The sequence below is a fragment of the Ciona intestinalis genome, chromosome 5 (assembly GCF_000224145.3).
Source record: "Ciona intestinalis chromosome 5, KH, whole genome shotgun sequence".
Classification (NCBI taxonomy): domain Eukaryota; kingdom Metazoa; phylum Chordata; class Ascidiacea; order Phlebobranchia; family Cionidae; genus Ciona; species Ciona intestinalis.
Window position 1 is genome coordinate 3,385,473 of NC_020170.2, and position 5,887 is coordinate 3,391,359.

The 5,887-nt window shown below is 36.5% G+C and overlaps 4 non-coding genes across 4 annotated transcripts; all 4 read right to left on the reverse strand.

The window, feature by feature from the left end:
- Window positions 1-2,515: 2,515 nt before the first annotated feature.
- LOC113474290 lies at window positions 2,516-2,634 on the reverse strand. Its single transcript, XR_003395949.1, has one exon. It is a non-coding gene; the product is annotated as a 5S ribosomal RNA (ribosomal RNA).
- A 187-nt stretch (window positions 2,635-2,821) lies between these two features.
- LOC113474292 lies at window positions 2,822-2,940 on the reverse strand. Its single transcript, XR_003395951.1, has one exon. It is a non-coding gene; the product is annotated as a 5S ribosomal RNA (ribosomal RNA).
- Window positions 2,941-3,120: 180 nt separating this feature from the next.
- Window positions 3,121-3,239, reverse strand: LOC113474291. Its single transcript, XR_003395950.1, has one exon. It is a non-coding gene; the product is annotated as a 5S ribosomal RNA (ribosomal RNA).
- Window positions 3,240-4,019: 780 nt separating this feature from the next.
- Window positions 4,020-5,276, reverse strand: LOC100184192. The gene is made up of 3 exons (XR_182068.3): window positions 5,050-5,276; window positions 4,728-4,753; window positions 4,020-4,168 (listed from the first exon to the last, which is right to left on the reverse strand). It is a non-coding gene; the product is annotated as an uncharacterized LOC100184192 (transcript).
- Window positions 5,277-5,887: the final 611 nt, after the last annotated feature.

The following is a 5,887-nucleotide window of genomic DNA, read 5'->3' on the forward strand; positions in this document are numbered from 1 at the left end:
TAAAAAAAGAACCCAAGTATCAATCTGTGGATGTAAGAATTAATAGCTTCGTAAAAAGAGACCTAAATAGAATGTAATTTCTTTTGGAGTATTTAAATTGAGATATATTGGTTACAGATGTCGTATATAGACCTATAAAATCTTTAGCTGCACGAAAAATTTAAAATTGCTACATTATTCTTGCCTTAGTACATAGATGCAGTAACTATGTAGATAGCCAATTGCAGAGTTTTAATTTACAATTTGACTGTAAATGTAATAGTGCAGGTAAGCCCATGGGAGCAATATTGATTTACTAAGTTCAACTTTCTAATTAAACTCAAATGAAAGTCATTTAAAGTTGGTCCAACTATAAGCATTGATGGACCTTGAAAACGTTTTAACTTGAGAGAATTGCATTTAAATCTATATTTTTTTGCAAAGCACAACAAGGCGCATTTACATTATATAGTGGGTGGGTGGGGGGACGAGACACATTTAGCCCATAATATCCAAATGCCCTGGTCGTGTTTTAAACAATTGACAATGGTCTATGGTGGTAAGGATACGATTTTATAATTCTTTGTATGTTCTTTGTTTACTACCAAATGGGACGAAAAAAAAGAATGAAAAGGTGTCCCATCTTCCCCAGCCTATACTGTACATTTACTGATGTTAAATTTCAAGAAATATAGTACTGTGGGGTAAGATGTTGCATCCTTAGCACCTAAATGCCATATTTCCTGATCGGGTTTTAAACAATAAACAACACTCTTTTAGAGTCGCGAGGCTATATGGTTATAAATTATGTAAATATTCTTTGTTTACTACCACAAAGATAAAGCACTGAAACATCTCCCATCTTAACCCATCTTCTTACATGTTTGTTGGCCTACGAGGCCCAAACGTTAACATACATAATATAGTTGTATTTGGGTCTAATTTGAATATAACAAAACTATAGGGGGCAAGCAAAGTACGTTCATATCCTCTGTGTGTCGATACGACCACCGTCTACACTCTACAACCATTAGCAAAATTGACGCTCTGAATTATCTAGGCTTATTGTAATGTTCACCCACCGGGAATAACATAAAATCAATAAACCCCAAACATTTTGTTTCTAAGATTAGCTAGCGTTACTGAGACAGATGGTGCAGTTTCCTTTTAAAACTATAGTGAAGACAATAATAGAAAGAAGTAATCACACAACAGACCTTTACACTGCTGCACTATTACTATGATCGTATTATACTTGCATTTATTTGGCAGAAATACAAAATAGAGCTTCTATGCTTATGCTTTACTACGTATGGCCTACAGATATAGGAGATAAGCACAATTGTAATTGCATTCTCTCCGATTCTTAATCCTCTTCGTATTATCGACACTTCTCTGGACCCTGTTCTATGACCAATAGTTCAACCAGTTGAAAAGATACAGTTTTTTGCCAAATGACTATACGAATGCCCACTCATTAATATTTCATAATAGCTCGACTCCTTCAACCTGTTTTAAGCAGCTTATATTTTACCTTTACTGGAATACTGTTTACTTTTATAACTTTGGTTAGAAAACAAAGCAAATTAAATATAACGCACTATTGTCAATGAAAGCATAAAAAAATAAGAAACTTTTAAAACCAAAAAAAGTTTAATCGTTTGAAAATTCCCAATACTGTATACGATTTAGAATCTGCCTGATTAAAACCTTACTACCTGTTTTGGTAAAACCTACACACTTCTTATTCTTTCTGTATTCTTATATTAGCTGCGCTTGACTAAGCTTGTAGGAGTGCCCTCGGAACTCTGACCCGTTTCCAAGCTACAGTACTACCTCGTCCAAATTTCCTAATCGATATGGTTTGATGAAATGGACCATTGAGAATTGAAACCTAAATAATATAGGCTAACCTAGGAGCATCATATGGAATTATATTATTTGCATTCGGATTTCAAGCAGTACAATTTACTATCTCATATTGTGTATGAGTGTGCTCCATATTTATAGAAGCATAATCAATAACTCAATAGTGTCATGGCCTGTTTATAAATAAAGTTTAGTGTGTAAAAATTTAGGCAAAGACCTATTTTGCATTCAATATTTTAAATATAGTAGGCCTGTATACCATCTACAACACGTTAAATCGGTAGTAGTTTATCGCTATTTAAGAGATAAAATCGAATTTAACATTTAACTAACCAGCGTAGGCTATAGGCCTACCCTTTTAGAATTTTACCTTATGAAACATTAAAATATATAGACCCAATTAAATTATTGAAACGGAAATCATTTTTGGCAGCTACTTAGTAATTTTTTTTTCAAATCAGCATTGCATGGTATTGCTTACAAATAGATAGTTATCGTAAACGGAACATATCGCACGTGACAGTTTCGTTTTAAAACGTTCAATTTTCCGTTGTTAGTTTTAAGAAAATGTTTATATTAGCCACATAACTGTCCAAGTATTGCTAAGAACACTAGAGCTACAAGAAGATGGGTAAGAATGTTCAAGTGCTTTGCGATAAAGGTAAAACGCCTACGACACCCGGTATTCCCAGGCGGTCACCCATCCAAGTACTAACCGGGCCCGACGTTGCTTAACTTCCCAGATCGGACGAGATGGGGTGTTTTCAACGTGGTATGGTCGTAGGCGATAGAACTTCGCGAAACAGTGCTTTTACCCGCGATTCGCTATGACGTCATAGTTAAAAGGCAATACACTGCCAAAAGGCCAATTATTTATCGATACCGTTGGCATTGTATTTTTAACTGTGAAGGTGTTCCAATTTTTAGAGCACAGTAGGAAAGCACATTTAAAATTTTTGCGATAAAAGTAAAACGCCTACAACACCCGGTATTCCCAGGCGGTCACCCATCCAAGTACTAACCGGGCCCGACGTTGCTTAACTTCCCAGATCGGACGAGATGGGGTGTTCTCAATGTGGTATGGTCGTAGGCGAACGTACTTCACGAAACAGCGCTTTTACCTGCGATGCGTTATGACGTCATAGTTAAAAAGGAATACACTGTCAAATAGGAATTTCTTTATCTATTTTGCTGTAGTTTTAAATCGTAAAGATGCTCCTATTTTACAGTAGGAAGATCGCGTCTAAACTTTTTGGATAAATGACGAAAACACGCCTACAACACCCGGTATTCCCAGGCGGTCACCCATCCAAGTACTAACCGGGCCCGACGTTGCTTAACTTCCCAGATCGGACGAGATGGGGTGTTCTCAACGTGGTATGGTCGTAGGCGATTGTACTTCACGAAACAGCGCTCATAACTATAGAGCACAACGATCACTATATAACATTACACTGCACAACAGGTAAAACCTAAACAGTCGTATCCATTAGGTCTCTAACAACAAGGTACCGATATTAATATTATTAATATAAGCGTATTACTAACAGGTACTGCGGGGGAAAATGGGATACCATCTGCACCTAAATCCCATTTTTTCTCGTTCACTCTTTTGCCAATAACTAAGTAACTTTTCTACAGTGTAAGTAAACTACTACTCTGCCTATTTGCTAAACTGCATTGTGTTACTTCCATGATAACACTTGATTTGCAACCTGTTCCGTGCGTATATATAAATTACTTCTACATTTAACAACAATGGTTTCTTTAAAAATTACAGTGTAACCCGCGCTATACAAGTTCTGTCTTAATAACATTGCTGCGTTACTACGTCCTTGTCAAAAGCCTATAGTAAACACACGCGCAGCGACTTACGTGTAATCATGCTTCAGGAATGAAATCTCGCAAGTAATTAGGAGGTAATTAAGAAGCAGGAGCAATAGCAGGCAGTGGGTATTATGCCAACAGCAGATTTAGTTGACATACGTAACAATCAAATAAATGTGTTTTTTGCGTTAACAAATGAATGCTGTATAACTGCGCATCATAATTTGTTTATGATCATAGTCACATAGTGGGTGCATTCTCGCAAATATAAAACGGATGGGCGTATCGTCATATCTGTTGCTGGTTTTTAGGCACCATATATGCTAACATATGTGGACAATTAGTAATACGCAACTATAGTACATTTTTATTGATTGTTATCATCTGGGAATTTATAAATGTACGGCTTAATGACAGCTTATAGGTCTCAGTTTTCTATCTCTTTCAATTTATTCTTCGATTTGCTTCAAGACTGCTTCCATAGCATCGTTATCTGTAATGATATACATAGGATATTAACTTGCCAAGGAAATTGAATATTTATTTACATATCCCAAAATATTAATACAGTATAGTAGGTTGAAAAAGATTGGACATAATCTGATTCTATTTTTTCGCCCCATTTTTAATAACGAATATTTACAGAATTATATATACAGTAGGGTGGGGGAAGATGGGACACCCTTAGCACATGATATCCAAACATCCTGATCGTGTTTTATATACTTAACATCTGTATATGGGAGTCGTAGGGATAAGGTTTTGTAATTCTTTAAATTTTATATGCTTCCCACCAAATTGGACGAGAAAATAGAATGAAAATGTGTCCCATCTTCCCCCATCCTACTATATAACCGTAGCTTCACGATTCACCGTTGTTATTTGTTAAAAACACGGTCGGAAAATATAGAATTTATACTAACGGTATCCCATTTTACCCCACAGTACTATGCCAACTTACTACAGAAATCACAGTTAATATTTATTTGTGTGTCAGGAATTTCAGTATATTAACAGAATAGGAATATTAAAGTTAACACGATTTAACGTACCTGATGCTTCGAAATTTATTTCTTTGCTGAAACCAAAATAAACGATACATGTGTTAGGAAATATATATCAAGTAACATACTTAGGTGAAAAAGGGGTGTGATTTTTAATTGTAGTAGGGTAGGAAAAGAATTTCTCGACCCAATTTGTAGAAAACAAAGAAATATAAAACCGTTTTCCTAGGACTCTAGACCGTTGTTAACTGTTTCAAACACGACCCAGTCCCGTCTTGCCCCACCCTAATACATTTGCTCTACACTAGTGCCCTGTATTAGGTATACAATATAATATGGTTTGTGGAAGCAAAGTATAACCTATACGTACTTGTTCCACCCCCATGAACGTCTTCTTCGGCCGATAGCTGCTCTAATACCAAAACTAACAAGTGGCCAAATTGCTTCAACTGTGGTTCCAGCCATAAGGACGAGCAGAGCAAAAACGATAACCAACTTTGAAGTATTCATTTTTCTGTGGAAAAAAGGACAGGATTTTAACCATAAAAAATGTTATAGAAGTTAACACGAAAACTATCGTAAATTAGACGTACGCCAGTTGTAGGCTACAAGTTTCAAATTAGACGTACGCCAGTTGTAGGCTACAACCAATTTTCACACCACTATTCATTTAACTAAAGGCCTATGTTTTTAACACGCACTGCTAGTTTTTATACCTTTTTAGGATCCGGGGTAGGATGTGACGTCTGGTCAATTGGGCTGGAAATCCTGTGCACGATTCACCGTAGTATATGGATCATGTAACGGTCTATGAGAGGCGTGTCCTAGGTCGCCCCGACAGGTCACACGAGGGTTGTAGATTGACGAAAACGCGTACGTTGATTTGTTGTAAACGAATTTATTTTGTACGGGTACGCACGCACGCACGCACGCACGGTTTTCTAAAAATATATACACGATTAAATAATACACAGACACTTAAGTGATACATACACACTTAAATAGTACACACACACAGGGCGTACGGTTTACATACTATCACACAAAATAATACGATATATAAAAAACATAGCACCTACCGAACAATTTTAGGACAAGATAGCAGGCACACACAGGGCCGCTCAGGGGTAACTATTCAAACAAGATGGATGTTGGCAGATATAAATACAACAGTACACTTGGACTGCGAGGTGATCGGAAAAGAAAGA